Below are 11,556 nucleotides of genomic sequence, written 5' to 3' on the forward strand. Positions count from 1 at the left end.
AGGCTGAAGTCTGGCGAGCGGCACGGGAGCTCTTTGGCAGACCAACCCAGGCTTTGATCTTACTTGTTACAAGTGCTAATAAAGACTTTATCTTTCATACTTGAGCATTCTCGAACTCTCTTATTTTGTTTAAGTGTTGTTCATCCATGACAGCTCCAAGTTGACCCCTCAAAGCCAGAAACATGTCCATACCTGGCTCAAATGATCTTGACAGGCCACAAAGAAGAAAGAAGCCCCCTTCATTCTTCCTCTAACTTTACTTATGCTGACTTATAAGTTAACGTTAATCAGTTTATGCTACAGTCAAGGATAACGAGTTAATGCTAAAGTCATAGTTAAACACTGTCTGCTTTATAAATGTATTCCAAAATCACATACAGTGGTATATTTGGCAATTGTTTGAATATATTCTTATATAGAAGAGTAGAAGCTTTTGTCATTGTGTCATCATCCATATCACATCTTTATGTTCTCTCATATATGTGGTAGAGGCATTTGTTTTCTTTGATAATACGTGGCAACTTTACTCAAGACAGTTTTTGTCACACATGTAAACCCCTTCAAGCCAGTCATGGTATGGAAAATGTAATCTAATAAACATTTTGTTTATTATATCTGTGTGATATCAGTTTAATTAATAAAGGGTGGGTGGATTTCCATCACAGAGTCTCTCACTGCTCTAAATCTGATATAACTGTCATGTTTAATGTCCATTCTTTAGGTTGTATTCTACTGAGAATACAGAGAACGATGTCCATGTTCAGTTAATAGGGAACTGGGATCGGGGACACAGGGGAGGGAACACTAATTTCTAAGCTTAATGCATAGACTGTTGTGATTGGTCGGTGCAAGTGGAAGGAATCATTCTGGAAATATAACCTGAAACCTGGTCCAAAACGGGCGATCTTTGCAAACCAACTGCAAACCAAATTATTATCACTTGTAAACAAATAATAATGGTTTGAGGTTATCTAATAATCTAATAATCGTTTAAACTTCAGCTTACTCAACCTCTCCAATTGTGTTAAGTGTTGTTTTTTTCAATGACAGACACAAAGGTTAAAGTTTGAAAAAACTGCCTGTTCTTGTTGTTCTGGGTAATAAGGTGAATCGGTCATCTCCCTCAATACCTAACTGCATTTGACCACCCTCTTCTGGTGGCATTCAGAGTGCAGTAGAAGGAAGCAGAGTGCAGGCCTACAGTAGTGTGTTTCACTTTAATAGAAAATGTAATTACATTGGGAGACGTGTTTTAAAATAAATACATTTAATTAAAACCATATTGGAGATTTATGCTATATTACAAGAAGACAGGACAATTGGGAAGCAGATATACACCATAGCTCCCGAAAATTGCAAATAAAGATAAATAACGCTCATAAATGACACAAATAAATGGTTCTATGAGATTTGTGAAAGCACATGACACTACTGACGTCTTTAATTGAAAGCAGGAACTGAGTTCAACCGAGGTCATGAGTTCCCTGTTTAAATACTCCCATTCTCATTGGACACACACCCTCTAAGTCTTCTGCTAGGTCCTCAGGCAGTTAATTCAAAGCTGCAGCCAAGAAAACCAAACCAACTGGCTTCTTTTATTTTGCATTAGTCAAAAATGCAGACTTAGACTTAGGCTAGCATGGGTAGCATGTAAAGTGTTAGCTGTAACTTGATATTGTCCTTATGTCAGACAATATACTTTTATTCCTATTACTTAGTTCTATCACAATTGTTTATATGATTGAATCGATATTATTACTATTGTAGGGCAGGTTAATTTAGCCAGTCCAGCTGAAAGGTTCTTGGTTCAATCCCCAAAGTCTGCAGGCTACCAGTAGGAGTCCTTGAGCAAGACGCCCTACCTGCTCCTCATTGACTTGTCTCTATATGTCATACACTGTAACTCCATTATATCCTTTGGACACAGTGCTATGAACCTACTTTGAACAGTATAGATTATGATTGTATGTGGGCCTGATATGATTATTTACTTTCCTCATTACCTAACTACATGACTTGATAGAGTTAACAATTACCCGGTGCTCAGTCTGTTGAAAAATAAAATTCAGCAGTTGATAAACATGTCAAATATATATATATATATATATATATATATATATATATATATAAATTGCATGTGCTCTGCCTGTCCAGATTATTTGCTTTTTTTAAGTGTGTCTGACCTTTCTTTGAATTTTTGCCGTTATTTCTGATAAGTTGCTTTATACACAATAAGCATCCATTCTGATATACTATTCTAATATTTAAACCTATGTTTCCATCAATCTCCAGTATTAAGGAACTCTTTTGTCTGTGTTTTGGAACCTTCCCATAGCATACATTGTGTGTATGGCTAGGTTCTCTCCGTTCTATACATTGTGTGTATGGCTAACTTTCCCATAGCATACATTCTGTGTTTGGCTAGGTTATCTTCCATTGCATACTGCTGTGGCCATTTCTTTATGTGATATTGCGTCTAGAACAGATGAGACTTCTAAATGTAAAAAAGCTCACAATAGTTGTAGACAATAATTCTATTTTAATGTATGCATACACTAGTCTCCTCTCTGGTAGAATTTGCCCAGAATATTGTTTCACACAGCCTTTTTAACAGTGTTTCACCCCCTCCCGCAATGCATTTGTAAATACACATTTGAGGGAAATGTTGAGATACAGGAGATATTTCTGGTAGGCCTATAGATAAAGGGGTCCTTGTGACCGGTCCACCCCAAAGGTTAACAAAGGGGAACTAGCTAACACCAGTTAACAGATGGGGTGGCTAGATAACACAACCTGAGGAAATACAGTATCCTGTCTGTAAGGATGGGTACTTTCCTCTTGCATACATTGCATAATGGTATCCTGTCTATAGGGCTAGGCCATTTCCCTTTGCATATGAACATCCTGTCTGTATGTCTAGGTACATTCCCATGGTATACATGTATACATTAACCTTGTGAATGATAGTAGACCGTTAGGTCTTGCTCTCCCTGCTTGAGAGTCAGGCTCTACCTGTTATAGTATTAAACCGCTTGACCTACAAAACTACTTGTTGCTGTGACGGCTTGGTCTGAGTCTTGACTTCATCAAAATGTGCAAAATAATCTCCTTTCAATAATTAAAACAATGCCCATAGGTCTGTGAAGTCCTACAATAGCATAATGACACATACATCCGTTTTATTATCTGGTGCTTTCTTTTCTGTTCACTGTCAGCTACCTAACTACATAATAGTAAACAACCACCCTCAATACAAGTCACTCAAACATTAACACCCCCGGGCATGGGTTCTATTGGGCTAAATACATGTATTTTATTTTATTGTGTTAGCATATTTATGTTTCCCTGGCAGGTTGCACTGAAATTCAAATTGAATAAGAATATTAATATTTTTAATTTGACCTCAGTCTTCATAATGGAGAAGAAGGCACATTGCATGCAACAAACAGTGTAGAAACTTCTGATGTCAGAGATTTAGCACAACCTTCAATCACTAATGTAACTTATATTAGAGAATAAACAACAATACTGGCAATCACTAATGTAACTCCCATTAGAGAATAAACAACAATGCTGTTTTTGTGAGGCTAGATATGCGGCAGAAAATAACCAAATTCTATCACTTCAACTAATTAAGAGAGCATGAGGAATCGTGGAGTCCGGAGCAAGTAAGACTTTATTGTTCAACAATCAACAACAAGGCCGAGTAGTTTGCAAAGCACTGCTGGATGTATACGATCCCTGCCTTTATATTCTCACACACCAAGCTATTCCCCGTATGGTAGGTCCGCCCACAGCATGCATTGTTCTCCTTTTATGGTAAGGCTGGTCAGCCATACATTACTTTAATTATGTGGTCAACATCCGCAGCTAATCTAATCTAAACATTAGGTTGACGTCAGTACGCCTTGACCCCAGACTCCTGGCTCCGTGTCAAATCTTTCCTATGAATCCAGAGGTGATTTAGCTGCTTTCCACTATTAATGTATCGATATCATATATAGGCCTGATAATAAAATAGTTAACATAAAAAGTAATGGTTAACTTCTCCCATAACAGGATATATAGAAATGTTTTAATTTACTTTTAAATGTGTTTTTTTGTATTCATTATTTAATAAATAATATGTGTATAATATTCAGCCGATATTTATTTTAATTAAAATAACTTATGTGAATCTGCATATATTTTACCATGTTTCCTCCTCTACATGAAATGCACAGGTCCGATGGGTTGTGTTTGGAAAAAAACAGTTTTCGATTGTAGCCTAGCCCTCGCCTATAGTTTACATACGTAGACTGGAAAGTTCGGCGTATATATAGTGTAACGATAACAAACCCTAACTTGTTCAAAGGCATTTTAAATATAATGCGGCGTGTTATCTAATCGGACAATCTTGGCATGCATTCGTTTTATACGGTGCAGCGCTCCTTAATGTAGGTCAAAGTAGGTGACGCAACAGTGTCCTCCTTTGAACCCGGAAGATTATTTCCTGTCGTACCCTGCAGATGGCGCACAAAATCCTCTCAGGGAGCGTGATATTTCCACACTATCCTCATTTGACCATTATCTAGCGAATCTCGCGCTTGTATCATGTAATGTACCATAACAGCATAACAGTAATTATGTTTATGTTTACTTACATTTCTTTAAAAAACCAAAAGACAACACCGCGTTCAACACACACACACACACACACACACACACACACACACACACACACACACACACACACACACACACACACACACACACACACACACTCCCTCTCTCTCTCTCTCTCTCGGGCTCTCACACACCACACACACACACACACACACACACACACACACACACGCACACACGCACGCACGCGCGCGCGCGCACACACACAAACCCACATCGCTTCGGAATTGTGCCAATAAAAATAATGATATATGTACTTGCCTTTTATTCTATGGTCTTCAAATAAAACCCCACATCACTATTTGGTTCGGAAATAAATAAATAAGATGATCTTTTCCTTTTTTTTTTAAAGATTTTAATTTAAGAAACAGACAAGCGCGCGCATGCACACCTGTCACTGTCTAGACACGGCGGGGTGGGGGTGGGGGTGGGGTGGGTTGGGGGGGGGGGCGAGGGGGGGACCCCCACATGACATGTAATTTCTTTATGTTACACCAAGAATATTTTTCAATGCATGTACATCCAGAAAAATAACACAAGGTAAAGATAATATTCGTCGATATCGTGACATCAAATCATTACTGTGGTTGGTTTCAATTCAGCCAAATAAACCGGCACATTTTTTTCCTGCTAACTCGAGGTCAGCTCGGGACGTTAAAAAATAAATAAATGAGAAAAAAGAAATGCGTAGAAAGTAAGAGACAAGACAGACAATCTAGCTTGTTGGTACAGGAAAAATGATGGGCAGCGCCCTCGACCAATAGCACGCCGCCGTTTCGTGTGTATCGCGTACAGACAGCAGCGCCATCCAATGAGAAGTTCGGACGCGTAACAGACACCGCCGTCTGCACACAGACAGTGGAAGATTTGGGAGTTCACGATCATCAGCTCGAAAAATCTAAACGTGGGGGGTTTCAACAGTAGTTTTAACTTTAAAACATCCGAGCGAAACAAAAAGCAGCCTAGGAGGTGTGTATGCGACGCTTTTGTCTCGTTTCAAACCTCAACCATAACGCAATCATAACCAGGGCGCCCGCTCTGAAAGGTCAACCGTTGTTACAGCAACAATAAACTAAACGAGGCGATCATCTGAATTCAGAAAGTTTTGCTTTTGTTTTACACTGAGCTGAATGAAATTTGTCCTCGCATAGTGGTTGGTGGTGGTGGGGTGGTGGTGGTGGTGGGGGTAGGGGGGGAGACCCACGACACTCCACAGGCATAATGGAGCTGGCTTCAGCGTCCCAGTGTGTTCGTCGGGAGGGTGTGCGATGCCTTAGGATTGGGGCATATTAACGCTGACCGATGTACGAGCCGTCCTACACCGCTCAAGACAGCGCGCTGCTCCCATCCCAGTGGCTTAAGTGAATAGGCGTGCCCAACCAAAGTATTCGATGTATAGTTAAAAAATGGGAGGGCACACTTGAACCGAGGTCGTCTGTGAAGGTAGGCTGCAGCGTGTGTTTATTGATGAGATGAAAGAAGATGGAAGTGAGAAATGAAACAAAGTAAAGGAACATAATTTAAACTAGGCTTTGCTTTGTCGGGCAAACCGGGGACAGCTGTGGCACGCCGTCGCCGCTATTGAACGAGCTTCGGACCGCAGGTAAGAAATGACCAAAAGTAGCTCAAAAGAGCTCTTCATGTGATGTGGGGTTTGTAATAAAGGGGGGTGATACAATGATTCTAATTCCGTAGAGCGTATACCATGTCCTCGTAAACTTAGTGCCATCCACGCAATACTATGGCTTCTAGTTTGTATCCCTGTTCACGCGAATAATAATCCATCACTATAAAGCACATTCGACAACTTCATTCTTTGAATGGTCTCGGGGCGATTCAAAGAGTTGAAGAGTTTTAACGAGAGAATGAAATTACGCGTTTTTTGGAGACTCAATGGCAACTGCCGTGTTTTTTTGTGTATTGTCCGTGTACGTTAGAGTACGCGCTGCCTTGCCACTGCCATGACGCAAGTTGCCCATCTGTCATTATTGTAAACGGGCTCCTGTACATTTAGCGAGCACACGCTTTCAAATTTGTAGTACGAGCTGGGCTGGAGAGTGGTTTACGAATGGGAATAATGGTTTGAGACCATCACGTCGGTCACAATGTGCCATGGCTGAGCCGTGCGTGCTGCACGCTCCCATTCACACACCGCCTGGAACATCTGTGGTGGCAGACGTGCGCGTCTGGCTTTTAGGTCACTTATTTGAATTGGATGGACAGGTTTCTTGGCGCAAGTCACCACCATTTTGTAAAAATACAATATATATTTGAACCGTTTTATTTTTTGGGGTTTATTTAAGAAACAAGGTTGTTCGGGACGGGAGGACAGTGTCTGATCGTCATGAGCTATACGTTTTTTTTGGGGGGGAGCCAGACAGATGTCTAGCCTACATAGTCTGGAGGATCACTAAATAATATGTTGGGTATTTGGGGAAATTAAATCACGTTAATTTATCTTCGGTAAACAGAAGCCTCCGGATGCGGCGTATTTATATAACAAATATTTATGAAAGGAAAAAAAATCTCCCATTGCTTAGTTCTTTTTTTTTTTTACGATGGGCCTAAATCAAAACTATCCAATAGTGCATGTTCTCGATTTCCGTCCCGCTGAAGCCACATGAACGATAATTTAGTATCGAAGTGTTTATGCATGGATAGTAATATTAAAAGTGGCACATAACTGGGTCGATGTGATGTAATTAAAGTTGCAATATAAATGCTTCCTGTTAGGCTTTTTTAGACGCTTTGTTGCAAAATATTATTACAGATACGTTGTGTACTTGCCATTTCTTTGTTGGTCGTTTATCGCTCCACTGCACTCAAATTTAGTCAAAGTTATGGGAAATCAGTCGCCTGTACGTTTGGGCATTGAATGAGGATAAGTCGAGCATGTGACCCTAATAGAGCCTATAGGCGTATTGGGAATAGCGCTTCACTTTGTTAAAACCAACAGTTAGAAAACAGGGCAATGCCCTCCGTTAATTGCGTCTATAGTCATGGTGTATGTTGTTTCTGAAAAATTATTTGTCTTGACAATAACAAGCAGTAACCCGCCCGGCCTATACATGTTTATCGTAGAAGTACAGTGAGCTTGTGGGTGAATCGGATCGGTAGGCATTGATTTCAAAACCAGAAGTACGATGGTCTGCATGGAGGCTGAATTTAGGAAAAAGTTATCTAGTAGAGATACAATAATGTAACACAAACACACACGTATGATTCATCTCTACATTATCAATTACCCTTTTGAGGGATTTTTTTTCTTTCGTTTTGGAGGTTTTGGTTTCAGGAAGCACATGGGTGTTGCATGTTGGCTGGTGTGTTTTGGGATCTTGTGGAGTACAGATAACGTACGCCATGCCAACACGCCTTGGTCATTGTGATGTTCAATAGGAAACGGCTTCTACTGTACAATATGTGTAGCCTACCGTGTGTTCTGTAAAATGTGCATTTGTAGTCCATAGTATATCAGGTGCCTACTTGCATTCACTTCAAGCCACTAATGGATACTTCATATGTATGTATTCCATGCATTTATTAATATTCATAATGCTTTGGCTGTGGCCATTGGCTGTCTTTGTCATCGCCCGAGACAACCCAGTCTCCACCTCATGAATATTCACAACCATGTCCACTGACCAACCGGGCTTATAAAATAGTAATAAGCACCTATAGCGTGCCTAGAGAGAGACACAAATATACATGACCACAACAAATAAACACCAGGGAAATATAAGGGCAACTTCCATGTTTGACATTCCAGACAGTCATGAGTATCAGTAAATCAGTAGAAAACGGGAGTGGGTTATAAGACATTATATACAAGATGTAACCTGTAGGTCTTCAAAGTGTAAAGAACAAGGATTTTATAGAGGCCGGCAGTTGGGAAGGTGTACAGGGCACTGTATAGTGTGTCCATATATGGCCAGGATTATAGGGGGGGGGGGGGGGCAAGAAATGTATAGAGTCCTCATATATGGGCATGCCCCATAGGAGCATATTGTAGTCCACTACACGGACTGGCCGTGAGTCTTGTTAATATTTAGTAAAGCTTCAGCTAAACTTTACCTGCATACATACATACACATCACATTGCTCACCGCAACACTCCCTTAGCTACGAGGCCGGTGCACCCTAGGTATGTATCGGGATAGGACGGCCCGCAGTCCGTAAGTTACACCAGGAGAAGAGGCCGAACTCCCTTACCAGGCAGAGAAGGCTTTTTTTCTTTACCGCAACCTGTATCGTGGCTTACCTCAGTCCCCTCCGCCGGTTTCCGGCCCCACCCCAATTCAATACTACTACTACTACCTTACTACACCTCCCTCGAGTTGCGTTTTAATGTTATGTGTTTCCAGTGCTATGTTGAGCTGGTGAAGGCCATGGAAGGTGATGCCAGGTTTCGGCGGGTGTCTCCGGCGTCTAGTGTGTGTGGTTGAGATCAGGAAGGCCACACACACACACCAACTCTGTTTCTCAAAGTCACACAGGTGATCTGATTCACTAACCGGGCGCCATTGCTTCTTCCCGAGCCTTTTTTTCTACGAAAACTATAGCGGGAGAGAGAGAGAGGGAGGCTTTATAGCATTCGTTATAATCAGTTGGTTGTATTGACTGGACACAGATGCTTGTTTTCTTCCCTTTTTCTCCCTGCCCTACCCACCGTAGCGTTTAACCTCGTCGTAAGGACGCGATTGGTGTCTGGTAACCCACGTAGCGTTCTTTACAACAACACACAGTCGGTGTGTTTTCAAGTCTTGTGGCAGCAGATCACACTGCGTCGTTCACAGAGTTTGTCGCCTAGATTAATGGCATGTCGTTTACTCTAAAAGCGGCACAGTTTCGGTTGAAGTGAAGCTTGAGTGACGTTTGCCTTATTGTTTTATGCCATGGATTGAAGCTACTCTGCCATATTCCAGTACAGACTAATGAAGCGACCTGTGACCCCTGTAGCTGTTTGCTGGATCTCCTTGATTAGGTTTGGCACTTTCTTAAGGAACATTGTAAAGGCCCATAAAATACAAACTACACAAGACAATGCCCACTTTTTTTGACTGTAGAACACACACGCATGGATGCAAAAGCGAACACACAAAAACACACAGTTCCGACAAGTGTGTGCGTGGATCCTGCTTTTGAATAACTATATATTCTAATTGTCAACGTAGTCGTTAAAACAGCTCCGGTACACGCATGCTTTCCGGAAGATTTGGCAACGTTCAAAGGAGGAATTTTCCACTATCCTTCCTTGTTTGTTTTCCAACTCGCCCGTAAGCACTTGTGTGCCATGGAAATTGTATATTTAGATTTGGTTTTAAAAGAAGAATTGGACATTCAAGTCTTTATTTTTAGTTGCTCTCCAAACACATACATGCAGGCCCAGGCATTCAACTGACGTAAAAAATGTATCCTGGATCCTAATAGCTGAGTTGTGTGTTTGCCAAGGTGTGTGTGTGTCCTCAGTTAACCCGACTACCCATATGGCTTCAAGGCCTGCTGAGCGCACAGCACACTGGAGGGGGAAACTATCTGGATGGTATTTTAGAGAAGAAAAAGAAACAGGCTCTTCAGAAACTTTTACCGGGATTACCTATAAGTATTCTATATATATTTATACAACATTATGTCTAGAAACACTGCAATGCTTTGTGTATGTGTGTGTGTGTGTATCTTTTGTTGCATTTTGTCCGAGGAGGAAACTGTAACTGTAAACCTTTGCCGGTAAACAACAGCAACAGGAGATAAAAAAAAAAATTGGGAGTGTGTGTGTTCGAGTCTAACCCAGAAAGGCAGTGTTTGTGACAATAGGGTCCACTGTGTACAGCGGTTAAAACTTAAGGGGGAATTATCTACACAATAGCATTTGTACTTTGATTGAGCCACAGAAATAAAGTACTATTAGGACGATTTGGCGTGTTTTCTTAAGGATCTGAAACCCTCTCGGATCTGTCGGTAAGGACTTAAATGTTTTATAAAAATATTTCGTGCAGACATTTTTCTTTCTGGTCCTCTAGTAGCTGGCCAGGGCTGTGCACAGCCTGTTTTGCAACTCGTACGTTGAGCGAGCACATTTTTTATTTTTTTCTGTGAATAGTTGCCAGGTTTGCTTTGGAGATTTCATTGAACATAAACATTTATAAGCGGTAATGTTCAGACACAGCTAGGGGCAACGTGGCATTCAGAACCTGTTGGGAATGTCATTTTTTCTGACCATAGGAGGGGATCACTGTCAATATTAGACTTAAAACGTAGACTTTGGCTGTTCCACAAACTTCTACTGGTGGATTTCATTGTCTCTAGGACCCAGAATGCAGTTGACGTTGAGGATGTTTTCTTTAGATCTTGTTGCTGTTTAACTTGTTTGGGACCGATTTGGACTGATGTCACAACGATGCCAGCCAATTTCCTTGTTCTCTGTGTTGGAGCATTCTTAACAATTTGGGCTCTTTAGACATAGCTTGTCCCTTATCTGGCTTGAATTATAGTCTAAATCGAAAATACAATCTAGAGGTTATTTTTGGTACGATTTTAGCCAAGAAAACTCCTTTGTTGTTATAATCACAGTATAATAACATGAAAGAAGAATGACCTATTGGTTTATGCGGCTTCATTGGGTTACGTGGTTTCATTGGTTTAACTAACTAATCTTTGCAGATGTAAGTACAGCAAAGTGATCTGATATCAGGCAATATTGGTCACATAAGGCTAGTGTAGCAGGGCTAGGTGCTTTAGCTAGCCTGCAGATCATGGGGCTAAATGTGTTAGCAGATGGTTCCTTTCATATGGGTATTCCTGGTTGTCTTTGCGATCTGTGCCAGTGTGTGCCAATTATAGACTAGTTAAATGAGCTAGACATAGGCTACATATAAACTGAATGCCTATGTGACA

The 11,556-nt window shown here is 40.9% G+C and overlaps 1 protein-coding gene across 4 annotated transcripts in view; it reads left to right on the plus strand.

Annotated features, from left to right (window-relative positions):
* Window positions 1-5,492: 5,492 nt before the first annotated feature.
* zbtb20 (zinc finger and BTB domain containing 20) overlaps window positions 5,493-11,556 on the plus strand; it is a 31,382-nt gene continuing 25,318 nt past the window's right edge. The window contains exons 1-2 of one of the 4 annotated variants that reach the window (XM_030362404.1): window positions 5,493-5,634; window positions 6,225-6,268. The gene's annotated coding sequence lies outside the window, so the exon portion shown is untranslated. Of the gene's footprint in view, window positions 5,635-5,853; window positions 6,269-11,556 lie in introns of those variants that run through there. The other 3 variants (XM_030362403.1, XM_030362405.1, XM_030362402.1) reach the window with 3 other exon arrangements.

The sequence above is a fragment of the Gadus morhua genome, chromosome 7 (assembly GCF_902167405.1).
Source record: "Gadus morhua chromosome 7, gadMor3.0, whole genome shotgun sequence".
NCBI lineage: Eukaryota > Metazoa > Chordata > Actinopteri > Gadiformes > Gadidae > Gadus > Gadus morhua.